The 27,394-nt window shown below is 46.4% G+C and overlaps 1 long non-coding RNA gene and 1 pseudogene across 1 annotated transcript in view; one reads left to right on the plus strand and one right to left on the minus strand.

The window, feature by feature from the left end:
• The window catches only part of LOC145715509 (uncharacterized), a 464,377-nt gene that overhangs the window by 363,468 nt on the left and 73,515 nt on the right, over positions 1–27,394 (plus strand). The gene's annotated exons all lie outside the window — the stretch shown is intronic.
• Positions 22,568–22,716, minus strand: LOC132668158 (U2 spliceosomal RNA; annotated as a pseudogene).

A 27,394-nucleotide genomic window follows, 5' to 3' on the forward strand; every position in this document is an offset into this window, starting at 1 on the left:
TTTATTATTCAAATGTATTTGTATTATTTCTCCCTCTTGGGGTCACATTTGGCCAGTGTATGAAGGCGGCAAGCTAAGCAAGAATTCTCAATCCAAAAGCCATCCCGGTGGGCCAAATTACAGGTGGGAAATGGCCCTCCGTATACCCGAGTTCAAAGAAGGAGAGCTTCATCTAACGAGGCACACCTGTGTTCCCCCAGCATTTCTCGGCGCCAGTGTTCTCAAATCAAGGACAAGGTTACGGAATATCATCTTTAATTACACCTGCAGTCAGCCCCTCTAGGGCTCTGTGCTGTGTTCACCTCTTGAATTATATACTCCAATTAGCAGAGACCTCCCTCTGGCCTCAAGGTTTCATTTGTAGGTCTCTGCTGTCTCTGGCAGCTCCAGTTTCTGGAAGCGTCATCTGTAGGATTTCTTTCCTGCTGCCTCAGCTTTGCATTCTTCCTTCTCCCAGCGACCTGTGGCTGTGAGCCAGCTAAGGGCAGAGGCTGCTCTCTCGTAACCCCCCTCCGCCTGCCCCCCACCCCCCCTGCTGGCTGTCTCTCCTGGCTCTTCCCTGAACTGGTCTCCACCTGTCCACAGTATTTTAATGAAGATGTTGCCCAGCATTTCCAGAAGGAAGCAACGTTCCCTTTTTTAGCCAGAAAGTCTCAGGGGGAAAAGCATTTTTAGGAGAAGAAGAGCCTCCTTAATCAAACATGGACCCTGCTGACTTTTCCTCCTAAAACCAGAAAAATCCAGTTGATTTTTAAAATCTTCATCGCTCGATGCATCATTGGAAAAGAAGACAGAAAATAGGGAGTTTTCTTTCACGTGACCCACGTATTAACCCTAAAAGGCTTTGGCTTCCTGGAATATCTATTAGGAAGGTCAACAGTAATTTTTTTTAAAAAAACCGTTAAAATAAATTATTTCTGGTGTACAGAAAAATCTAGGGAGTGATATCACAATACTGATTGCTCTATCGCACTCTATCATCTATCTATGTATCTACTTGTCATTCCAGATTATATCGAAGCCCTGGCTGACCCCTGCCTCTCCATCTGTATAGGCAGCTTTTAACGTGAATTTGAGATTTGTCCTTCCCATGGGGTTCTTCATAATTCCACTACTTATGGAAGTTCCACAAATGCGACTACGTGAAGAACTTCATGTCAATAGGATCACACTCCATTTCTCTATCTGCCACGTGCTTTTTACACGTGAGAATTTCCTGTCTTAATGCTCGTGGCCACCACATTTATTCTAAGGGAGGCGTCCATTTGCTCGCGGATTTAGGTCAGCTCTGACTTCTAGTGATTACGAACAATGCGATGATGGCCGATGGGCTGGTCGCAAGCGTGGATCTGTATGTGTGATAATGTCCACAGGTGAGATGATCAGACAAGTTTGGAAAACTCCAGGGCAAACTTTTCAAACGTTTTCTGGAAAGGGCCAGACCATACATATTTTAAGCTCTGTGGGCCACAGAGGTTTTTTTTTTTTTCTTTAAGTTTATTTATTTATTTTGAGACAGAGAGAGAGAGAGCAGAGGAGGGGCAGAGGGAGAGACTCTCCAGCAGGCTCCGTGCTATCAGCACAGAGCCTGACATGGGGCTCAGACTCACAAACCGTGAGATCATGACCTGAGCCGAAATCAAGAGTCAGACAACCGACTGAGCCAGCCAGGCACCCCTGCAGGCCACAGAGCTTTGGACAGGCTCTGCCCTTCATCTCTCCCTACCGCCCCCTTCTTTCCAACCTTGTAAAAACGTAAAAACCATTTCTAACTCGAGAGCTGTGCCCGCTGGATTTGGCCATCTTGTCGGCATCGTGCCCGGCCCTGGCCTGAGGACTGCTGGGAAGGAGGCTCTCCGTGCCTCTACACTTACTAGATATCATCAAATGTGCTTCTGGAGAAGCACAGAAGCTGTCACCTCCCCTTTCTGCCCGATAGTCCAGGATGACTGATTTCCTCCCTCCCTCCCTTCTTTCCTTCCTTCCTTTTGACATGTTGCTTGCACAAACCTTTATCGTTTCTTTACATACGGAACTTCTTGCCTGCGCTCAGATGTGTATCGCGTATATCTGAAGAATTCTATAAAGTTCTAATAGAGGGAGGCTTACCCCACTTCCAGAAATCGGACTGTGGCCTGGGCAGGGGGGCAGCCTGGGAACTGTCTTGTGCCTCTAGGGAGCGGAGCTCCAGCGCAGATGCTGTTATGGGGACAAATGGGAGACGAGGTGCTCGTTGGAAAGGTAGCCATAAACGCCCACGAACTACTTGGCATAGTAATGGTGCAAGCTGATTAAGGCTTTTGATTTTTACGACACTCTGGGGGGTGGAGAACATATGGGGAACGGAGGTAATCCTGGAAGACAAAGAAAATATTAACACACAACAGTCTTGAAAATATAGAAGTGTGACAGGTCTCGAGGGGCCGAGTACGAGATCAATCTTTATGATGACAATGTCTGGTAAGGAGCTCCGAGAAAACGAGGAAATCCCTGGCCGTAGGCAGTGGGGCTTCGAACAAGCTCACAGCAGTCACCCTGGACCCGTTTTAAAGTTAGAGTTACAATGTTAGAGGAATGGGTTGGCTCTGCTGAATCTGCGAAGAAAGGATTTTGTTCTCAGAAAGTCTGTTGGCCCGGATAAAACCTGGCATCCCGGGAGACCAGGGAAATTCTAAATGGCCCTGTGGCCCTACAGGTGCGGCGTCATCTGGCTTTGGGAAGGACGTGGGAAGAGAAGTGGTAGGCGTGGAGGGTTCCGGAAGGTGGAGACGGTGGCGGCCGAGCTCTCTGCAACCCCCCCACCCCCCGGGGGGCGTAGGAGCAAAGGGAAAGTCACCGGGGGCAACCGGAGGAGCCCCACGAAACCAGCAGTTTGCCGTCTGCGTGGACAGGGAGGACACTGGAGCGAGTCCCAGGCACGGCCAGGAGAGGCGCTGTTTGCCAGTTTCCCAGCTGGCGTGTCCACACTCTCCCATCCCGCACGCCCGCCCCGGACGCTGGCTCACGAGCACACACTGTGCGTAGCTGGGCCCGCATTCCGCACTCCCCTCCCCTCTCTGGCCACTTCTCAGTCCGCTAACCCCCAGGAAGGCACCAGCTCGGCGGCGCTCCTCCGAGGTGACACCAGGCCTCCTGTGAAGATGCCACACACCTGTCCAAAGGCCCATGTCTTGCTCCGGGGTAGGTCAGGCAGTTCCCTCCCTGCCTCTGAGATCACACGGTGGCCTGCTCGGCGGTGCTTGGGGACACCCCACACAGGCTCTGTGTCGCCGGGGACAGCAGCCTGGGACACCGGGGACCGACAGCAGCCACAACGCCTGTTCGCTTTCCTGCTCGTGTGTCTCCTAAGAGATGGGCCGACTGATGGGAAAGAGCTTCTTCCCTCTGTCTCCATGCCAACAGCGGGCGTACAGGTGCTGTCTTCCTCTGTCCTCCCCAAGCCACCTGCCAGGACAGCCCCGGTGGCGGCGTATTGATTACCCCCTCGAACTGACTCTCAGTGACCTCAGGCCACCCTGTCTTTATTCTTTTCCAGCTGAAGCTGAGCGCCTTCCTTTAGTGTCCCATTTTGCAAGGTCTGAAAGAAAAGAAATAGATGCCTGACATCGGTAAGAAATATGCCCTTGGAATTTAATAACGGGTATCAGCGTGGCATTCTAGTGTTTAAACGTGTTTTCATTTGGTATTCACATCAACTCTATCGAGTAGGTGAGGCAAGCAGGATTATTCGGAAAAAAAAAATTTTTGTATTGTTGCTTTGTAGATGAGGGATTTAAAGCTCGAGGAGAATTTCTGAAGAGGTGTTAGGCCTTCCCAGAAATTTCTGAACTTCCCTGAGCCGGTTCAGGATGGATCTGGGGCTCAGATCTAGATCTTCAACGCTTAATCCTGTGATTTTCAAATAACGTTTCAGTCAGGGCCCTTTGGAGAAACAGAACCAAGGACACATAAATACACGTGTGCGTGTATCTGTATATGCATAGGTGTCTATGTGTATGTCTATGTGTATGTGTATTTCGACGTGTGTGTGTGTGTGTGTGTGTATAATTTATCATTTTAAGGAATTTATTTATGTGTTGTAGAGGCTGGCAAGTTCAAAACCTGTTGGACAGAATGCCAGGCTGGGAACCCAAGCAAGAGTTAGTGCTGTAGCTTTGAGGCAGAACCTCTCTTCTCTGGGAAACTTCAGCATTTTTTGTTTAAAACCTTTTTTAAAATGTTTATTTATTTTTGAGAGAGGGAGGGAGACACAGCGTGAGCAGGGGAAGGGCAGAGGGAGAGAGAAACACAGACTCTGAAGTGGGCTCCAGGCTCCAAGCTGCCAGCACAGAGCCCGATGCGGGACTCGAACCCACAAACGGCGAGATCATGACCTGAGCCGAAGTCGGATGCTTAACCGACTGAGCCACCCCGGGGGCTCCAGTATGACATTTAAATAATTGATGAAATACTACCTTATGGAGGAGAATCCCCCCAAAAGAATCAAAAGTAAGTTTAATACATTAGTTCGCTAGGGCTGCTGCAAACTGGATGCCTTAAACAGAAACGTATTCTCTCTTACTTAGTTCATTAGGCCAGAAGGCCAAGATCAAGGTGTTGGCAATGTTGGTTTCTCCTGAGGCGTGTGAAGGAGAATATTTCCTAGCTTCTGGGAGCCCAAGGTGTCCCGTAGCTTGTAGATGGCCGTCTTCTCCCCGTGTGTCTACATTGTCATTGTCTTCTTTCTATGTCTGTCTGTCTCTGTGTCCAAATTTCCCCTTCTTAGAAGAATACCAGTCATATTGGATTAGGGCCGACCCTAACGACTTTACCATACCTTGACCTTCTGCAAATATGCTATTTCCAAATACGGTCATATACACAGGTATGGGGTCGGGGCTAGGACTTCAAAATCTTTTAAGGGAGACACAGTTCAACCCACAGCACCCATCTTTCGTACTGGGCTTGTCGAACTGTAAGCTGTGTTTACGCTCTGCTCCTGAGGCAGTGCCCTGTAGCTGAAAAACAAATTGCCAATTCCAAACTTCACTGTGGTATATGCCCACGGCCCCCAGCCAGACTGATGTTGGGGGCCACAGTGCTGTTATTTTAACATTTACTGTGGTTATCATTTACCATCTTTTTTTTTTTAATTCAGCATCTTTTTTATAGCTTATCTGTTTATCTTTAGCTCATGTAGTTGGTGGTGTTAGTGCTGAAGGATGGGTTGGAATGAAAAATAGGAACAAAAAGCTATGACGAGGGCCAAGCACACAGGATACACGATGCTATTAGCTTCGGAAGGAAGAGAGCTTGCTGAAATACTAGAGATAATGCCAGATAATTTCTTAAAGCCTTACTACACGGTTGTTGATTTACATGCTGTGACCAGTTATATCTCCCACTTTACACTTATTCCCATGTAAGAATTAGTTTTGGTTGTTCAAGGCCTTCGGGCTGAATTCCTCCCAGGGAATGCTACCGCCGTGTATATGTGTAACACCGTGTACTCTTCCTACCCTTTTCACGAGTAGCGCCTAATCGGTACAGATGTCATATCACAAGATATCACCCTGAAGTATAGGGAAGGTGATTGTCCCCATTTTTTTTACAGGTGCAGTGACTGTGATACAGAGTAATGGGAGGCAGAGCCTGGTGATCCCATCCTGGACTCATTCCGTGGCCACAGGTGGAAGATCATGATAGGAGACAGTATCACACCACTGAGTTCCCTAACCTTAACCCTAACCCTAACCCTAACGAGGAACTGGTTCTAAAGCCCTTGAGGAAGACGGAAACATTCTTACTGATGGAAAAAGATGAAATTGCCCAGTGTTGAGTCATTCCGCTGACTACTATTTCTCCTTGAAGTGGAAATCAAATGTTTGACTAGTGGACCATCCTGAGGTCTCCTCCTTTCAAAAGTGATTGGCCAGGGGCACCTGGGTGGCTCAGTCGGTTGAGCGTCCGACTTCAGCTCCGGTCATGATCTCACAGTCCGTGGGTTAGAGCCGCCCGTCGGGCTCTGTGCTGCCGGCTCGGAGCCTGGAGCCTGCTTCGGATTCTGTGTCTCCCTCTCTTTCTGCCCCATCCCCACTCATGCTCTGTCTCTCTCTGTCTTAAAGAAAAAAAAAGTGATTGGCTGAACATCAACTGCCTGATTGAAGCCAGTCTTGCTGTTAACTGAAGATCTTAGCTGGACGGGGCCAATCACTCCAGTTGGAAATAGTTCCTGGTCTAGCTGCTCCGGGCACTCCAGTCTCACACAAATATCTATCTTGTCATCATCTTCCTTCAGACGAGATCAGACACTTTCCCCTCTTGCTGCACCTGTCTGGAGGGAACTATGCAACGTTAGGGCCTTAGATGCTCTTGGGCACAGACAGACTTGCTGACCTGTCAAGAAACGGGAAGCAGGGGGTTGCCGAGCAAGTCCAATCGAGAGCCTATCACATGCAGGAAGTTCTGCTGGCTGTTGGAGCTCAGCCACGAAATGATAGAAATGGCCCCTATTTTCTGAGGACCTACTATGGGCCAGCACAGCACTAAAGCACTTCCCATGTATTACTTTTTTAAATGTTTATCTATTTATTTTGAAAGAGAGAGCACGAGCAGGAAAGGGGCAGAGAGAGAGAGAGAGAGAGAGAATCTTACGCAGGCTCCGTGCTGCCAGCCCAGAGCCCGATGTGGGGCTCGAATTCACGAACCGTGAGATCATGACCTGAGCCAAAACCGAGTTGGACGCCCAGCCGACTGAGCCCCCCAGGTGCCCCTCCCATGTATCACTTCGTTTAATCCTTATGACTTTCTTGTGAGACTGGTAGGAACTATCGCTATCCCTTTTCACAAATAAAACTGAGCCTCAGGGTTGTTAGAGAACTTGACTAGGAATCCAGCTAAGAGTAGGAAAGCTGGGACATTAACCTAGTTGGTGTGACTTCAGAGCAAGGTCTTAACAGCACTGTAGGAACATCGAGCAGTTTACGGGCTAGCGGGAGAGGCAGGCAAGCCAACAGGCATTATGATATGATAAGGACCGTGATGGTTACTTTTTTGTATCAACACGACTGGACCAAGGGGTGCTCGGATATTAGGTCAAGCATCACTCTGGGTATTTCTGCAAAGGTGTTTTTAGACGGGGTTAGCGTTTAAATTGGTAGATTAAGTAAAGCAGATTGCCCTCCCTTGTGTGGGTGGGCCCCACCCAATCAAGTGAAGGCCCGAACAGGAAAAAAAAAAAAAAAAAAAAGCCGGTCCTCCCCCAGGTAAAGGAAAATTCCTTCTGCCTGACTGCCTTGGGACTGGGACTTGGGTTTTTTTCTGCCTTTGAATGCGAACTGAAATTCTGGCTCTTTGTGGATCTCTAGCCTGCTGGCCGTTGGCCTGCAACCATACCATTGGCTCTCCTGTTCTCCAGCTTTCAGACTTGGACAACAACAACGCTATTGGCTCTCATGGGTCTCTAGCCTGACAACACACCCTGCAGATTTTCAGACTTGCCCACTTCCGTAATCAATTGGCTCCATGAGCCGATTACTTATAATAGATCTCTTTACACACACACACACACACACACACACACACACACACCTTCTATTGCCTATTGGTTCTGTTTCTCTGGAGAACCCTGAATACACAGCCTGTCACACCGCATCTCAGAATCTTATTACTGCCTGTTTGTGTCTCTTCACTGGGCCACAAACTCCGGGTGGGTGGGGACCAGGTTCGCTTGTTCACTGCCGTATCCTCGGCACCTGCCGTGGTGTGTGTGGGGTAAGAACTAGCAGAACGCCTGTGGATTAACTGGTGGAGTGAATGAGGTGCTGAGACCCAAAAGATGAGTGGGAATGAGCCAGGAGAAGGCATAGGAGGCGGTAGGGCTGGATGCTGGAGAAGGATGTTCTAGCGAGCATCTGACTGAGAACGGGCACCGCGAGTCTCAGACGTCAGCGACTTCAGCAGGGTTGGAGGAGTCAGCAAGAGTCAGAAGGGCTGGAGCTGGATAGTCAGGTCACAACGAGCTTCCTGTGCACTGTTAAGCTGTTTGGACTTTATCCAAACGGGGAACCCCTGACGAACTTGAGGGTCTGGAATTTATCCGGCAGTGTGGCCTTGGCTGGGGTATTAACGCCATCTGGGCCTAGGTTTTGGTGGTGGTGGTTGGTTTGTTTTGTTTCTTTTTGTCATTTGACAAATGAGGGAAATAGCTGCCTGCACTGACTCTGAGAACCCCCCAGTGCTGGGTCAGGGGAGGCGTGCTGGTGATCTGAAGGGGGCTGGTGGGCAAGGCCTAGTGTGCGTGCGGGGACGGGTCCCACCTCACCTTTGGTGCATGAATACAACTCTCAAGAGCAATCGTCAGCAACATGTGATAAATAAGTCTCCAGTGGCCTCAAAGAGTTAGGGGATGCCTTCCTGGCGTACCCAACATCGAGGGAGTTATTTCTGTCTCGGGAGCGTCTAGAATAAATGATGTCTAGGAAGATTCCCCGGGGAAGAATCACAACAGCATGAGCAAGAGTCTGTGTGTTGAAAGCAAGGGCCTCTGAGTCCCAAGTTCAAAAATCTTGGACCCATTTAAGACCCATGTATCTCCATGTGCTGGTTGGTATTTACCCATGCTCATACTCTATGCGGGTCTGCTGCCCACAAGACCTTTTCATTGTTCAAGTGTACTGCTCTGTACGGGGATATGTGAAGGTGCGTAAATTAAAAAAATACTTTGCAAAGCCTTCCAAATCCCGGTTTGTCCTCAGGAGAAACATTTTATTTTTCTGAGCTCACAAGAAGAAGAGAGGCGTGTTGGTTTTCCTGCGTTATGGCGGACAGAAAAGCGTGGACAGTGTTTTGTTTTTGGTACCGGGATGATAGAACTCTAGCAAATGCCTGGAAACTTCCAGTGGCTTGTGCAGCCGTAGCCGATGGGGGTTGCAAATGACAGGCTGGGGTTTTTCATTTGGGAGCATTCTTGGGAACTTGGACTCTGTTGTCACCCTTATGTGAGCATCAAAGAATCGAACGTGACTCATAGAATGGGTACTTAGAAAGTCAAACTGGTACCATCTAGAATGGAAATATTGCCAAATGAAGACAGAAAAGTATTGTCTAGCCTAAGGCAAGGTTTCTTTTTTAGTTTATTTATTTTTTTTTAGAGTAAGCTTTACACCCAACGTGGGACTCAAGCTCACCACCCTGAGATCAAGAGTCGCATGCTCTTCTGATTGAGCCAGCCAGTCGCAAAGTATTTTTTTCCTTTCGTTTTTGCATTTGACTTCTTGTGTATGATCCTCCCCTTTCCCTGCCTCTCTTGTCCTCTCTGCACCCTTAAAGTGGTCCCTGCATCTTTCCTGAACTCCTGTTTCTGTGGGTGTCATTTCAGGACAGCAAGGTTGAGGGCCCTGAGAACGAGCAGGTGAATCACTCAGCGGGGGCCACTCACAAATGAAATTCATCTAGCTGCCTATCCAGCGACTGTCACACACTTAGTGAATTGTCCCTTGTTTCCAAGGGCCGGTGAGGCTGAGTAAGCAGATCGGTGACAGTTACTATCTAGGCCCCGCATGGCAGGGACCGAGCGCAAAACTCTGAGTGTGGCCCCCAAGGGCTGTAGGAATTCAGAGAACGAGGAATGAAATTCTGGTGGGCAAAGAGGAACACTCACAGTGTTGGGGAGTCACATGAGCAGAGACAGAGAGGTGAGAAATCAGGAGAAGACCAACCTGGCTGGAGTGAAGGGTGGTAAGCCCCAGCAGGTGGACAAGCAGAGAACGAAGCAGGCCTAGGAGCAGTTGATAGAAGTGTTCCCTTGAGGGGGTGTAGAACCCCACTTCTGAAGGCTTATCCAACTCTTGCTCTGTCTTTTCTGCTCCTCCATAACTTTATTTAGATCTCCTGTTATAGCCCTAACTGGTTGCATCATAATGTACCATCTGTCACTATTTTCACGGGTGTCCAAATGTAATTATCACCAATAAGGTCTTAAAGGAAAGGGCTCTCAGAGTGATCTGTGGCACACAGGAGGTGCTCAATACAGATGAATTCATGTCTATACTCTCACGGGTAGCACAGAGCCTGGCATACTGCGGGCCTTCAGCATATCTCTACTGAAAGTTGGGGTTCAGTTGCACTCAGAGTCCACTATAGTTATTTTATGTAGAAAGGGATTTAATGCAGGGCATTAGCTGCTTACAGAATTGTTGGAGCTAAAGGAGTGGGATTCTAGGCTGGGCCCCCAGGAATGGGTCACAGGAGAATGTGTGCACAGGACAGCGACACTAAGTGAACTTCAGGAATCCGGGCAATTGGTAAACCACCGTAACAAATGCAAGGCTCCAGGGCCTCTCCCTTAGTCATACTCCAAGGATCAGGAAGTAGCCATTGCAAAGGCTGGTTCCAGGGACACACTGTCCCAGCCTTGGTCCCGGGATTAAAACCCACCATCAAGCCTGTCGGCTGCAAAACTAAACCGTGCCTGTGAACCCTGCTTCCCTCCCCACTTACCTCAGTCCCTTATTCAAGGCTGCATGAGTGCATTTGAATGGCAAATCCCAATCCCTTAGGAAACACTAGTTGCAGGGGGTCTGGGAAAATCTGCTTATAATCTGTTCAGGATGACTGTAATATATGAAAGTCCTTAGCAAAATGTTGGAATAAAGAGCGAGTGACCATTTCTGCTGCACCAAGTATCTAGAATATTCCTCCGTCCAGTCTGTGCTGTTAAAGCCCAATGCCGGGAGTTGGCAAGAGGGCAAATTCTCGTTAGCTTCCTATTTGAAACATACGTGGTTTAACACATCGACCCAGAAAGGTCCAAACACTCACTCTGCCCGCCGTCTCCAGTGTGTGTGCTCAAGGCAACCACAGTTGGGAGAAATGACTTGCTAAACCGGTCTGGGGTAAGCCCCACGATAATTTCTGACGATGGCCACGTTTGTGGGCCAGAGACACAGAGTCAGATGGGCCAAAGGCAGCCCATCCGTCTCCCTTTCTTTCTCTTCAAATCTTGTTCGCAGACTGCTTCGCCAAGACGGGATGGTTGATGGTAGCTCTCGTTAAAGTTGAGGTTCTCAAACTTTGAAGAAGGTTTCCGGAAGCCTGCCTTTAACAGGATTTAGAAGCGGGGCTGGGGGACACCTTGCCAGCCTCTGCGTCCATACTGGCTCCAGGGCCAGGTAGGTTTAGGGTTCCCGAGGGAGGGCAGCTCCACCCACGTGGTGGGAGACTTCTTGATGTTGGACTCCAGCCTCAGGATCCGTGAAGCGACGCCTCCGTGCCCGCCCTCCCCCACCCCTAAAAAGGAACCTACCACTAAGTTAACGGATTCGCATTGTAGAGTCTGCAGCTATCCCAGGGCCGGGACGACGCAGCTCCCTTTTTCTGATGATAAAGGTACCAAATGCTTTTTCTTAGAATATTGGAAAATATGTCCAAGAGGAAGAGGGAGAAAAACAACTTATCGTTGTACCACACAGTAACATTTTGGGCACTTCTCCTTCTCGTCTTTTTTTCGCACAGTCATGGCATTCTTAAACCAATCCAACAATACAGATCTACATTTATCCGAGCGAGGGTTTTATCATGTGGATGTGGATGCCTCCTCTTGTAGAGACGTGAGCGGGCAGACATCACCACTTGACCGTTGGCAACTTTCATCACTCAGAGAAAATTCTTTTTTTTTTTACAAATAACTTATATATATATATATATATATATATATATATATATATATATATATAAACTGGTATAGGTATAGCCCATATTTTTAGGCTGTTGCCCATGGTGATAGGTAACATTTGGCCCTCGCTGTCTGGAAGGTATGAAGAAAGGCCCACAGTCTTCTCCAGTCAACAAAGAAACTGCTAGAATCACCAAGGGGCTGGCTGGTGTCTGGCGGGTGTGAGGAGGTGCGCTGAATTAATGAGGGCTTTTGTGCTCCAAAAAGTGTATGGACAAAGGCTGTGCTAACGGGAAGCTTCTCCACAACTCCCCTGACATATGTTCTGCCTCTGCGATGGAAGCCCACAGAAAGTTAGCATATGGCTTTCTTTCTCAGTCCCCAGGGGAAACACAACAGGCCAGGGCATGTGTGCTAGCCTGCCGTGGCCCTCATTCTGGAAAAAGGAGCGTCTGTAGCATCGCTATCAATAAAGATCCTTCAGTGGGCTCCCACCAGGCCTGGCCTAGCTTGACCCTGTGGCGGGTGAGCGGTTAGGCCAATCCCAGCTGATTCCCAGGCTGAACAGCCAACCCCGGCGGCAGCTAGGGTTTGGCCTTGGGTTTGAGGTTAAATATAGCCTCGCACTTCTTCTAGAGTCACCCTTCGGCGTCCCAAAAGGGCAAATTGGTCTCCAAGTGATTCTCTTGAGGGGGCAAAACAAAACAAAACAAACAAGCACATCCATTTTCTCTCCCGGGGCTGCACGGTTTGCAGAGACCTAAAAGGTTTTGCCGTGAACTGGCTTCTCGGATCTTCCGAGGAGACGGACCTGCAGAAAAGCACGGGCCGGGGGCAAAACCAGCCACTCGGCCCTGGCACTGTCCATTCTTCTCGTTCTCTCCACTGGGATTCCGCCCCCGCCCTTTCCTTTTTATTGCTGACCCGGCGGAAGCCTCCAGGAAACATGGCCCCGGAGAAGTTAACTCGGCAGGAAAGCAGGGGGAGAGGAGAGAGGCCCGAGAGCCGAGGTATTCAGGTCAGATTAGCGCTGTGGGCTTCAGCCTTTTCTGAAGTGAGCGTGCAGAGCAGGCACGCAGCCTTCCATCTGTTCTGGTGATAAACCAGGCTTGTGTTGATGGCTGGACTTTGACAAAAAAACACGTGCGGCCAGGACAACGTTGCTTCCCTGCCCCGCTCGGTGGCAAGCACGCTGAGGGCACTTTCCACCCGAAAGCGACCGGTGAAGGAGGTGTGATATTGTGATTTATAATAAAAATTATACATTTGGTTTTCATCCTGTTTGGGGCACAGAGCTCCTAAAACCCTTGCAATTTCCTAAGTGATGAGGGCAATACAGGCATCTCTTGTTCTATTGATGAGGTGGCTTTGGAAAGCACTCCCCTCCCCCACCAGAGAACCAGAAGGATGGGGGCTGCTGGCCAGAGAGGCCAACCCTGCGATTCCAGGGTTAGAATTTTCAGTCCCACCCCCTAACCTCAGGGACGGGAGAGGGGCTCACAGTTGAGTCGATCATTAATGGCCAAGGATTTAATCAGTTGCATCTACGAAATGAAGCCTCTCTACAAACCTGAAGGACAGGGTTTGGAAATCTTCTGGATTGGTGGAGACAGGAGGATGCAGGGAGAATGGTGCCCAGAGAGGGCCTGAAAGCTGTGCCCTTTTTCCCTTCCCTTGCCCTATGCCCCTCTTCCATCTGGCCGTTCCTAAGTCGCATCCTTTTATGGTACACTGTTAATCTACCAAGTGAAATGTTTCTCTGAGTTTTGTGAGCCACTCTAGCGAATGAGTAGGATCTAAGGAGGGCGTCATTGGAAGTTCCAATCCATGGCCAGTCACTTAGAAGCACAGGTGGCCACCCGGGCTTGCAATTGGCATTTGAAGTGCGTGTGTGTGTAGGGGGGGTGGGGTACGGGGGGGCAGTGTTGTGGACTGAGTCCTTAACCTGTGGGATCTGATGCTATCTCTGGGTGGATAGCATCAGAATTGAGTTGAATTCTATAACACACAGCTGTTGTGGGACAGTTGCTTGTCAGTGGGGAGTCCCTGTGCCCACCCCCCACACATTAGAATTGGCGCAAAATCACGAAGGCTAACATATACGTCTGTGGCGAAATAACTTCCATGCTTCCCAATCTTTCCTGTATCATGGCATGAGTAGAAAAAGATGTCCGACGGCATATTGTAGCAAACAGGACAAGCAGAAGGCCAGGCCCCTGAGAGATCAGGCCTGTAACCCACCAGGACCCTACAACGGGAACCTTCTGAATCCCGCGAGCCCAGTCAGCTGTGTTATCTGAGGGGCAGGGGGCTGTTCATTATAGAGCAGCTTTAAGTTCTTCAAGAGACTGATGTTCACATGATTGAGTCCTTCCTCCCTTCCTCCCCTTTGCCCCTTTTCGATTGATCGATTGATTCTTTCCATCATTAATTGAAATCTGTCTTTAGGGAATCTCAGGAAAAAGGCCCATTAAGCAAGCACAAGGTAGTGTGAACTGTACAAAGAGAATGGTCAGAGTATATGTACTGAAATATGTTTGTAAATCAGTTTCTTTCAAGCATGTGTTGCGTATTGGAATAGCCCGGGGTCTTTATGGGTGTAGCCTCTGACCTCGCTCTCGGATTCCAGGATGGAGATCGGGAATCTGTCTTTCCACTCACCCTAGGAAGTCCTCGGTTCACACTTCGGGAAACCTTTTCAAAACAGCATCATCCACCATCTCTCCTCCCTTTATTGACTGAATGTCAGGAGGCTTTGTAATCACCTGAGTATTTCTGGGGACTATTTAATGTTTACCTTTAACTCTCTCCTTTCCGGACTTAGGTACTTGTTGTTCAACACCAAGTATGTTCAACACCAAACATTTCTAATCTTTGTTTCCCCAAGAGCACCCAACGTCAAGCCAGAACTTCAAGGGCGGAAGGGTTTTCGGGCTTTGGTGTCACTGCTCTCCAGGATTGCTTGAAGGGTCTGGGCTGTTCCAAGGGGCAGGTTCCGGTGTGCTGAAAGGTGTTGTCTGCGCTTGGTCTGCTTTTGCTCTGGAACTGGTTTGTCTGGACACAAGCTATGAGCTTTGCCTGCATGAAGAAAATGGCTGCAGAGTGTAAAACAAGACTCTTTGAACTTGACCAAGACTTTGGGCGAGAGCTGGCTGAAGTAAACAAATGCATGAGGAACACATGCTTCGGGCCATCCCAGTGGGCCTGGGGATGCCTTCCCTCTTCTTTGTCCCTGACGCCTGGCAGTTACTCTCAGGCATGTCCAGAACCTTAAGTTCTTTGCTTCCATTAACAAGCCAAATAGTAGGGTGACCATTTAATCTATGTTCAGCCGGACGCCATTGAGAGCATAGAGGATGCTGTCAGTTACACTGGACAAAAATGTACACGAGACTATATGGGACACCCAACCGAATGCCCACTTCAAGGAGGAACTCGAGACTGTCAGCGCAAACCGAGGTAAACCCTGTGATTTCAGCCAGTTCATTCACAGAAGTCTGTCTGATCTGTCCTTGCCAGCCTGCGACAATGAGGTCCACCTGCCAGCTATAGAAACTTGGCAGACCCACTGGCCTTTGCGGACTTGTCTTCTTTTCCGTCAAAGGAGCTGAGTCCTCACCCCAGGACGGTTCTGAGGCTCAGCACTGACTAAGGAGACACTAAGAGACTGTGTTCCAGTCTCTTTTCTTATTTTCTGTTCTCTCCCCATTTCATTCAGCACCCATGCCTCATTCTACACCAACTTGTGAATGGTGGCACCTATGGTTATTTTTACTCATTTTAAAACTTCTTTCTTTTTAATGTTTATTTATTTTTGAGAGAGAGAGAGAGAGAGAGAGAGAGAGAGAGAGCATGCATGAGCATGTGCCAGTGGGGCAGGGGCAGAGAGAGAGGGAGACAGAGGATCCCAAGCAGGCTTTGCACTGTTAGCAGAAAGCCCAATGCGGGGCTTGAACTCATGACCCGTGAGATCATGACCTGAGCTGAAGTTGGATGCTTAACCGACTGAGCCACCCAAGCACCCCTCAAAACTCCTTTCAATGTACAAACAAACTCGGTAACAAATCAAAGACTATTTAACTGTGGGCATATTGTTTCTTTAGTGTTTCATATCCTTTTGTCTTCATGTCACTTTCAAGCACATTGTACGTCCCTTTCCTGGAGGCTGGGAGCCTTCCATCTAGCGTTAACACCTTGCGTAGCTGGGGGATGCTGTAGAAGTGAGTTCTAGCAACTGAATTGAGCTCATTAAGTTCCGGCAATAGTTATGAGGCTAAAAGTAGTTCTTTCTTAATGGTACTAGGAGCCGGGGATGCCCTCAGTTTAGAGTGACGAGAATTTTTCCGAGTTTCATTCTGCTGCCATCTGAGACAGCACCTGCTATGAAAGGGAGGGTAAAATGCCGCAAATGTTACCAGAAAGAGGGTGAGTCAGAGGAAACCCTGCAGGGGTTTCCCGAGCTCTGGAGACAGAGAGCCCATCAGCCCTAGAACATGGAGGGAAGAGGTTTTAGATGTGTTTGCTTGCTGATGAGTTGATAAGATTCAGCATTTATTTAGGACCAGCCTTTAAAACAGGCGTGGGCATCACGGGGATAAAAGGCATTGCGTGTCAACTATATTTCAATAAAATAAGATAAATAAAAATAATTTAAAAAAAACAACCCAGGAGAGGGTAAGCTGGTCCGTGAGCAGAATCTAGCCTGATGTCTGTTTTCGTAGGGTCCTGAAGCTAAGCATAGTGTTTCCATTTTCAAATGACTGGCGGGGGGCTGGGGGGGTGGTGGCGGGGATGAAGAGAAGAATGACATTTCACAACATGTGAAAAGTATATGAAATTCAAATTTCAGTATCCACAAATAAAGTTTTATTGGAACACGGCCATGCCCATTTGCCCATGTATGGTCTACGGCTGCTTTCTGCCATAACAGCCCAGCAGTTCCTCTCTCTCTCTCTCTCTCTCTCTCTCTCTCTCTCTCTCTCTCTCAAAAATAAATGCCCACCGTTTGGTGCGTTATAAATTGTAGTGATGCAGTTGTAACTCAGCAGCATTTGGGGTTCCTCCCCTGCTGCCATACGAGGACACTTCATTTTATTTTTTATTACCGGCTATTCCAAAGGCTTCAAATTACAGGGCGCGGGAGAGTAGGAGAGTGAATCTGAGGCAATGGGTTCCAACTCATTAGGGGATGTGGGTGATTTCGCTGACCTTGTAGACCAAAGAACTCCACAATTTACCTTGCTTGTTTTCATTTTTAAATTCATGCTTACAGGGGGTTGGAGATTGAGATGGGGTGGAATTTGGCTATTTAACTGCACTAGACTCACCTAATGGTTGTTTTCAAATAGCTATTTCGTGTTCAAAAAGAGCTGTTCCAGCGATTTTTCTTGGAATCCATTTTTGTTAATGGAAAATGCTATCTCTTGTTATGCAACTTACTATATGTCTATATAATATGCATAACTTTATATATATGTATGTACATATATTTTTTATTTGTAGTTATATAACAAGGATACATAATATCCTTGATTTTGCCCCTTGGCCCACAAAGCCTGAAGTATATACTCCTTGGCCCTTTCCAGAAAAAATCTGCCTCCCATAGCTTTAAAAGTTCCTGTCGATCCCTAGAAAAGTTCAGAGTCCTAGCATTCACCGGCATGTGGCTAAGCCCAGCTGTGCTCCAGTCTGATCTTACCCGATTTCCCATGTGCACCCGGGGCTGCAGCCCCTGCATGCTGACCCCCTCCCCTTTCACTTCCTGCCATTGTAGGGGCTGCTTCCTGGGTGCCCGGTGTCCTCAACCAAGATGACTGTAACGTCAGGGAGGGCACCCGACCCTGACCTCGCAGTCATCTGGGTTTATGTTTCCATGAGAGTAACAATAGCAGCTTATACCTGTTGAGCACTTACTGTATGCCAGGGACTGTTCCAGCTACCTTGCTTATAGCATCTAATTTAATCTTCTAGCCCACTGAGGTATATACTATTACCGTTTCCCTCTTACAGGTCACAAAACCGAGGTTCAGAGAAGGTAAGCAACCTGTCAAGGTTGCACAGGTAGAAAGTGGCAAACCCGGGCTTTGAGCTCAGATGGCTTCGTTCCACACCCATGCACTGACTGCTTTGCCACAGGGCCTCTTCGGAAACATGCCTGGGTCCTGCATGGAGGCCACCTTCATGACCCGAATGGGGGGTCACAGACAGTGGGCCACAGTTGGGTGGGGCCAACCAATGAAATGCCTTCAGGTCTCTGGGATTCAGTTTCTGCTCCTGGTTGTCCTGGGCAGCCGTGCTGGCTCAGGGGGTCTGCTCTGCAGTTCCCAAATATATACCCGCTGTCCACACTTGGATGGAGGGCTGGGGGGTACTGGAAACCCACCCGCCTCGATTTTCCGATTACTTTATTTTTTAGAACAGTATTAACTTTTAGAAAATTTGAGAACACAGTACAGAAATGCGCCTATAGTCTATATCCTTTCCCCTATTATTAACATCTTACGTTAGCATGGTAAATTTTTACAAATAACGAACGAAAATCGATACGTTTTTCTTAACTAAAGTCCCCTTAGATTTCCTTAGCTTTCACCTCATGTCCCTTTTCTGTTCCCCAGGCCCACCCAGGATACCACGCTGAAGTTTCTCGTCCTGTCGTCTCAGGCTCCTCTTGGCTGTGGCGGTTTCTCAGATTTCCCTTGTTTTGATGACCTTGACAGTTTTGAGGAGGACGGGTTAAGTATTTTGTAGAAAGTCCCTCAACTGGAATTTGTCTGAGGTTTTTCTCACAATTAGACCGGGGTTATGGGTTTGGGGGAGGAAGACCCCCAAGGTGACGTGTGATTCTCATCCCATCATATCACGGGTAGTTGCTATCACATGATTTATGCTGACGTTGACCTTGATCACCTGGCTGTGGTGTGTGTTTCAGGTTTCTCCACTGTAAATGCTACTCATTTTGGGCCTGCTTTTTTGACCATAGGTCTAGAGGCGTGTTCTCCAGTTGGCTTTCTCAGCAATAAAGCTGAGAATTTGACCTCCACTGATCTATCTGTTATGTGTTATTTCTCGATTGATTCCATACCCAAGAAGGGAAAAAAATAAATGAATGTCAAGTGTTAAATCCCTAAGACCTCAATAGTATCGATGTGGCAAAATACTGTTCATCTTTTAAGGTTTACCAGGCATCACCTCCTCTTTGAAGCCTTCCCTGATCTCGCCAGGTGGAGTCAACGTGTCCTAGTTGTTCCCACAACCTCCACCTACATCTCTCATGGGACTTCTCACTTGTCATGATTCATTCTCCCTGCTCTTTCCTCCACAGGATTATTAGCCTCTCGAGGTCACTGGCCACGTGTATTAATCTCTATGTCCTTGCAACCTGATTTAGAGTCTGGAATGTAGAAGATACTTAGTAAATGTTTGCAGAATGAAGAACCATTCACTCCAAATCAATGAAGGTGACTTCTCCAGGATGGAGACTCAGTGGGACTCCTTTTGGCTGGAGTAAAGCAGCCCTGACGACCAGCTCCATTCTCTTTACAGTTCCGTGGGAAGGAGGCAGGGCTGCGTAGGTGGTGCGGCTGAAATAATACTTAAGTCCAGGACCCATGTGCAATTAAGACTGAGAACTCCATCAATATTTACAGCTGTTACTGAATGAGCAGCAGGAGGAAGGTAGTCCTCCCTCGCCACTAGGGCTCCTATTTGTTCAGCCTTTGAAAAGAAGTCTCAAAAAAGGAGTGTAGTCTTAGAAACTGGTAAGTCATAATCATAAAACTCGCTATCATTGTTGAGCAAATATGATAGGCGCCATGCTAGATGCTTCATACTTATATTTAATTCTTACAATTCTGCAAGGTAGATCATTGCCTGGACCTTACCCAAAGGTCGTAAGACTAGAGACCCAGAGAGGGAAAGCCACTCACTCAAGGTCACAAAGCTCTGAAAGCCTGGACCTCAGTGGGTCTAATTCAAAGTTCATCCAATTTCCACGGATTCCCATCTTAACTTTTTGCTTCATTTTCTGCTTCTGTAATTAGCTGAGTCTAAGAAACTGATGTGAGAAAGGACACAGTATTGGCCAACAGAACACAGCAGATGGACCAAGGTTCTGTTCTGTTTTCAAAAATAAGTCTCCATTTTTGTCAGCTGGCCCTAAAGAATGCTGACTCTAAACTATTTCTGTACATTTTACCTGGTCTTTACTGATATGACTTACTGGGCTTTCTTAATTTTCATATGCGCATTTTCCTACATTTTAACATCCTTTAAAATTAGAAAGTCTCTGCCAGTCGCATTCATCCTGGATTGAAATCAAGTTCCTTAAGAGTGGATGTGCAGATAGTTCTATTTACAATTGTCTCAGTTGGGGGAGGTCCTACCTGCTTGGGTTCAAATTCTCAAGGGACTATTTTATCCCCACCTTCACCCAGTGCAAATTGTGAGTCTTCTGCTGTTCCGTTTTGTATTGTAGATTTATTTTCATTTCCCCCTACACTGAAGGCATAGCCTTTGGTAGACCAGCTTTATTTGGAGACTATCCCAATACTGGCCAATTTTTTCTTTCTTATTGTTACATAAAACAAAAATGTGTCTTATACAGTCAATGGTACTTTATTTTATTTTATTTTATTTTATTTTATTTTATTTTATTTATTTTTAGAGATAGCATGAAGTGGGAGAGAGGAGCAGAGGGAGAGAGAGAGAGAGAGAGAGAGAGAGAGAGAATCTTAAGCAGGCTCCATGCTTACTGTGGAGCCTGACATGGGGCTCAGTCCCATGACCCTGGTATCATGACCTGAGCCGAAATCAAGAGTCAGACGCTCAACTGACTGAGTCACCCAGGCATTCCATAGTCAATGCTATTTTAGACCCAATAAAATACAGTTTTTTATTGAGGTCTGATGTTAGTTTCAAGCAGTGTGGTAACCAGTCTTCCTGATGCCCCTCCCTGTCCCCTGTGATTCTTGCCTCCTGATATTCACACCCTTGTAAGTCCCCTTCCACATTGAAGAAGGCTGGCCTGTGCCACCAATAGGACACTATGGAAATTACATAGCGTGACTTCCAATGTTGGGTCACAAAAGCCCTTGCTGCTTCTGTCTTGTTTTCTTTTGGATCACCCATTTTGGAAGAAGCCAGCTGCCTTGTTGTGAGGACACTCAGGCAGCCCCATGGAGAGATCAATGCAAGAAGTTAGGACCTTCTGCCAACAACCAGGACTAACAGCCAGGCATATGAGTGACAAACTTGAAAGCGGATCCTCCAGCCCCAGTCAAACCTTCAGATGACTGCAGCCCTGGCCGCCATCTTGCAGCCCTGGCTGCAACCTTGTGTGAGACCCTGAGTCAGAGCCACCCAGTCACGTCACTTCCAGAATTGTGATTCACAGAAACTGTGAGACTGTAAATGTGTATTGTTTTAAGTCACCGCATTTTGGTGTGATTTACTATATAGCGATGACCACTAATACAAAAGCTAGAAAAATATGTTTAAAAAAAAATTTTTTTTTAATGTTTATTTTATTTTTGAGACAGAGAAAGACAGAGTGCAAGTGGGGGAGGAGCAGAGAGAGGGGGAGACACAGAATCTGAAGCAGGCTCCAGGCTCTGAGCCATCAACGCAGAGCCCAATGCCGGGCTCAAACTCACGAACCGTGAGATCATGACCTGAGCCAAAGTCGGACGCTCAACCGACTGAGCCACCCAGGCACCCCTAGAAAAATGTATGTTGAAACAAAAAGTTTTACTCGTTTTTTCAAAAGCAGTTTTTAGTTTCTTGTTTTCTAATGATCCCTTTCTACATTAATGAAGAAATTTCTTTTTTTTCCAATATATGAAATTTATTGTCAAATTGGTTTCCACAAAACACCCAGTGCTCATCCCAAAAGGTGCCCTCCTCAATACCCATCCCCCACCCTCCCCTCCCTCCCACCCCCCATCAACCCTCAGTTTGTTCTCAGTTTTTAACAGTCTCTTATGCTTTGGCTCTCTCCCACTCTAACCTCTTTTTTTTTTTTCCTTCCCCTCCCCCATGGGTTTCTGTTAAGTTTCTCAGGATCCACATAAGAGTGAAACCATATGGTATCTGTCTTTCTCTGTATGGCTTATTTCACTTAGCATCACACTCTCCAGTTCCATCCACGTTGCTACAAAAGGCCAGATTTCATTCTTTCTCATTGCCACGTAGTATTCCATTGTGTATATAAACCACAATTTCTTTATCCATTCATCAGTGGATGGACATTTAGGCTTTTTCCATAATTTGGCTATTGTTGAGAGTGCTGCTATAAACATTGGGGTACAAGTGCCCCTATGCATCAGTACTCCTGTATCCCTTGGGTCAATTCCTAGCAGTGCTATTGCTGGGTCATAGGGTAGGTCTATTTTTAATTTTCTGAGGAACCTCCACACGGCTTTCCAGAGCGGCTGCACCAATTTGCATTCCCACCAACAGTGCAAGAGGGTTCCCGTTTCTCCACATCCTCTCCAGCATCTATAGTCTCCTGATTTGTTCATTTTGGCCACTCTGACTGGCGTGAGGTGATATCTGAGTGTGGTTTTGATTTGTATTTCCCTGATAAGGAGCGACGAACATCTTTTCATGTGCCTGTTGGCCATCCGGATGTCTTCTTTACAGAAGTGTCTATTCATGTTTTCTGCCTATTTCTTCACTGGGTTATTTGTTTTTCGGGTGTGGAGTTTGGTGAGCAATGAAGAAATTTCTATTATTTTCAGGAAAATTGAGATGTAAAGAAATTATGAATATTGCTATGTCTAATGTAAACGCAAAGACAAGTGACATCATACTTTATGCATGCTTCAAATTCTATAGTTTTATTGAGAGGTTTTTCTACTAATGATATAAATAGTAATAAAATATGTATTCCTTTTTTTTGAATGGGGAAAGTATTGGTTGAATTATTTTTAATCCAGAAGTAATACATCGCTTGAAAAGATGTCCTTTATTCTAAAATGTCTTAATTTAGGGACATCAGATAAAGAGCTATGTTAGGTTATTCAAAAGTATTACACTTGATCTTAGCCAAAAGGCTGAGAAGCGATACGTTATTCAAAAGTCTTAAAGAGAACTTGCTAACCCCTGGTTGCTAGTCAAAGTTATGTATTTGGGTAATCTGTGGCTCTGCCTTTGGGTTTGCTGAAACTTGCATTTTGATGAATATTTAATGAATACACCCTTTGGAAAGACTCTTGTTTTTGGATACAGCCTTTGGAAAAAGCCAGCTTGTGCTGCCTTGTACTCTATACATTTACTAAATCCATTGAAACAGACTAATATTATTTTCCTCTTTGGTATTTAAATTGATTGTTTTAACTTGCATTTTGGTTTTCACCTACATGATTACTGTCAATTATCATACAAATACAGTAGTTCCTAAACTTTGTTGCTCATCAGAATTACCTGTGGAGTTTATTTTAAAATACAAAAAAAAAAAAGGTTTTTTTTTAAATACACTGGACCTCATGCCTGATTTCCTAAATTAGGATCTCCGCAAGTGAGACGTGGCAACTTATTTTTTTCAGTTAGCAAACTCTCCGGTTGATTCTTTGAGATTAATTCCAACATACAGTACATTCAAACCTGCTGGATTCACTGCCTGCCCATGCACCTCCGTCTTCGACTTCAGCATCCAAATCGGTAGGGAAGAGAAGGTGCAGAAGAGTATTTGCTAGAAGAAATCTTGGAGATCATCTGGTCCACACTCTCTCATTTTGCCGATTTCCTCGTTTTCCTCAGGCTTGTACTCCGTGAGAGAAATGCAGTGATTTGCTTTCTTGGGAGTTTTAACGATTCTATTAGTATTAAGAAAACACAGTTGGAATTTTAAAAGTTAGTAAAAACAAATACAGCAACACAGATTGTTACATATCTCCTTTCTGGGGGAGGGGCGCCATTTATCTTTTGGACAGCAAAGCTGTCTGAAGGCTTCTCATCTTGCAAGTGATTCCATGATGGTTTTCTTGAGGAGACTTTTCTAGTGATGAATATAAGTAGGAATGAACATACTTAATTTTTAGGTTGGGTAAAAAATAGGTTAGAATATTTTTAATCCAGAAGGCAATATGATACGTGACTGTGTGTAAGAGGCTTAGGAAAAAACACAAACTTTTTCTGCATTACAAGTAGCAAGATTTCTGGGTTAGGTTCTTAAAGCCTGAGAGAGAGGAAGCAATTGGTAGGAACTTAAAGGAGAAGTCCACAGGATCCCTGTGAATGTCAGCAAGGAGGAGCCCTAAATGGAAGGAATACCCATGAGAAACTCTCTCTGGCAGAGGTGGTTTGGGAAATCCAGGACTGTAGTGTCTAATGCTCAATTTTATGTCATGTGAACTGTGCTCTAATTCTCCCTCCATTGTCCCAAACTTCACTAAATTTTGTTGTACACATACTAGTCTTATGTTGATGGTGCTTTGGGGAACGAAGAAGAAGGAGAGCGTAGGGTGAAGTGACGTTGCCTGAAGATGAAGGATTCAGTGGAAAAAGTAGAGAAGAAAGAGAGACAGAGAGAGAGAGAGAGAGAGAGAGAGAGAGAACACCAAGAGGAATGCAACCCCTCTGAGACTACCAGGAGACATGGAACACTGGGATTCATAATGATTGTAGGATGGGCTTGAGCTATTTTTCTTGGATGTTAAAGGAAAGGGTGACCCTTGCACACAGAAGACTTGGGAACTGGTAGCTCAAGCAGACACGTAGATTGCATCATAAGTTTTCTATCAAATGCAAGAGTTTATATCCTACCACACATATTCCTGCCATATAGAAACCTTGGGCCTGACGGACATTCCTCCCGGAGTCTGAGGCTGCCCTCCATCTCATATATATCCAGCTGTTCTTTAGACACTGTTTCAGGGCTCCCCAAAGAATAAAGCCACAAGTACTCCATCACAGGGAAGACAGGTTTACAATAGCTGGGGCCAAATGCTTAATTTAACCCCCAGGAAAGGGCTAGAGTTGTCAAGGGAGAACCGAGGGACCTCCCTACCTCCAGCTTTTCCCAGCTTTTGTATTCTGTGATTCTTAGGAAGAGAGGGGCCAAACCCTGGTTTTGTGCAGTGATGAATAAAATGGCCTGGCTGGGTGTCAGCTGGCCTGCCAAATCTGGCAGCTGGCGAGGAAGGAACAGAGAACTTCCAAGGAATTGGCTCAATTTGCATGTGTAATGTGTTCATATATGCTGTCTGCATATAGATTGTATAATATCCATGACATGCAGAGAATGGCTTTGAGTTCCTGGGAAAGAAAGAAGCTCAGAAATAGACACTTCTAGGGTAGCACAAATAAGGATAGAGATTCTGGTCTCACACATGGAGTGATCTCAGCTGCCAGAGGACATTTTGAGAGCCAGGGAGGCACACATGAGGACAAAGGAAGTTATTCCCACAGTCAGGGCCCCAACCTGAAGCTCAGAGAGGGAGGGCGTTGCCCGGCAACAGCAGAGTCTTCTTGTCTTTCCAGTCACCCCTGTCGAGAGTGTGATAAGATGTCTCCTTTTTTTCTTTCTTCCCTGGACTTGCATTGTTCACTTTATTTCATCTGATTTCATCAGAAATTGTTGGGAATCCAATGTGATTTGCTTGAGACTTCATAGGAATGCTGGTGGGATCATTCCTCATGGGGTAACTGAGCCTTGAGGAGCTAAATCCCACGTCACTGAAGCTTTCAGTTACACTTACAGGTTTGCCAATTCCTACCGTGGGCAAAATGTGATGACAAAAGCTCACAGGTAGGAGAAGGGAGGTAACATGGTCCTGAAAGCCTGGAGAAACAGCAGATAATTGATCTACTAATTTATATGATTATTCTTACTGAACGCAGGCCATCCTGACGTTTTAGAGAATCAGGCATTGGCATCCAGCCCTAGATTCACCCCTGACTCTTCACAGTCACTTTGCCCCTGTATCCTTGTACTCTCAGCCTCTAGAGGAGGTGAATTCCCACCTGCCCCTGGTGTGCTGCTGTTTTGAGATTTGGTGCAAGAGTGAAAGAAAATTCACTGTGTTAGAAAAGCTCTTGAAGGGGCATCTGGGTGGCTCAGTCAGTTAAGTGTCCAACTCCTGACTTTGGCTCTGGGCTCACAAACTGTGAGATCCAGCCCTGAGTTGGACTCTGCACTGATAGCACGGAGCCTGCTTGGGATTCTCTCTCTCTCTGACTCTCTCTGTGTGTGTCTCTCTCAAAAGAAATAAATAAACATTAAAAAAAAAAAAAAGAAGCTCTTGAGGACCAGACTATCGCCTAAAAAAGATCTCTACCTTTATAGGCACCCACATTATTTTTCACATATTAGGTCCTCAAAAGATATTCATTTTGTTGAGTAGAAAAAAAGAACTTATAGGAGCACCTGGGTGGCTCAGTTGGGTGAGCATCCGACTCTTGATTTCAGCTCAGGTCATGATCCCGGGGTCATGGGATCGGGCCCTGCATTGGGCTCCAGCCCTACACTGGGCTCCCAACTGAACATGGACACTGCTTGAGATTCTCTCTCTCTCTCTCTCTCTCTGTACCTTCTCTCTCTGCCTTCTCTCCTACTTGTGCTCACATACTCTGTCTCTAAAATAAAATAAAATTAAAATAAAAAAGAGAAGCACCTATATTTCTGTAGCACTGCTTGGTATCTGCCTTTCCAATTATACGGTGCCAATTTGCTGGGATACTAAAGGCAAGGTCGACCCCTCAGAAGAAAGCTTTGGAATATAATAGTTGGCTTGGGATATATTATTTGGATTACGTTATAAAACAATTTCTATGAAATGGAAGAGTTGAGATCACAGCATGTGCATTTGTGTAGGTCAAGGGGCCTGGATATGCACGCACCCATTCTATGCACCCATTCCTACCAGGTGGAATACTGGAGCACTGAAGGGTCAAATGAGATCCAATACCCCCGGTTGCCTCAAGGGTTATGGAAAAGAGAGCTCATTGTGCTTTCCTAAGACTATTTTGTGGGGAAGAGATGTTCTTCATTTCCTTGAAGCTTTCATATTTGGGACTGGGGGGAACGGCAGAACTTTCCTGGGGGAGGAGCAATGCTGCTGACTGCTGGGCATTTGCAGCCTAGATGGAAGCAAATAAAGGGCAGGAGGACCTGGAGGAAGCATCTGACTTGGAACTGAGTGAGCAAGTAGGCTTGGATGGGAGAAACCCTACACCGTTGGTGGGAGGCATTTGCATTAAGCCTTCTAGTTTGTATTCCTAGTAGTGTGACCCAGCAACTTTTAAAAAATGTCTCTTTTTTTCTTGTTTTCAATTAGAATTTTTTTCTCTCACAAGGTCCAAACCATTTATCCTCTACCTGTACCTCTGGTTTCTGAGTCTTATGAGATCTGCCCTAAATGAGCCTAGAGTAGAAGCAAAGATGCCATTTTCCTCCGTTCAGAGTGGACCACTCATTCTAGGACCCACACATGCCAGCATGCCCAGGCAGGGTCAGAGGTTAGCCCCGGGCCAGTTGAGCCAGATCTGCATCTTTTATCATTCTGATGAGAACAGAGGATTTCTCTGGTTTGTTGTTGTTCCTGTTTTTCTTTTAAGATGGTGGTGGTTGTCAATTTTGCATGTTTGGAAATGGCTTTTCTAAGATTTTTTTCTGGTCATTCTATGTCTTGAGCTACGAGAAGACTTATGTAATGGTGACTTATGTAAAGCACACTTCTCTGGTATTTTCTCCAAAAGACTGACAGCACCAAGTCTAAATTTATGAAAGCTAAAGCTTACAAA

This window comes from Panthera onca, chromosome B2 (genome assembly GCF_046562875.1).
Source record: "Panthera onca isolate mPanOnc1 chromosome B2, mPanOnc1 haplotype 2, whole genome shotgun sequence".
In the NCBI taxonomy this organism is placed as follows: domain Eukaryota; kingdom Metazoa; phylum Chordata; class Mammalia; order Carnivora; family Felidae; genus Panthera; species Panthera onca.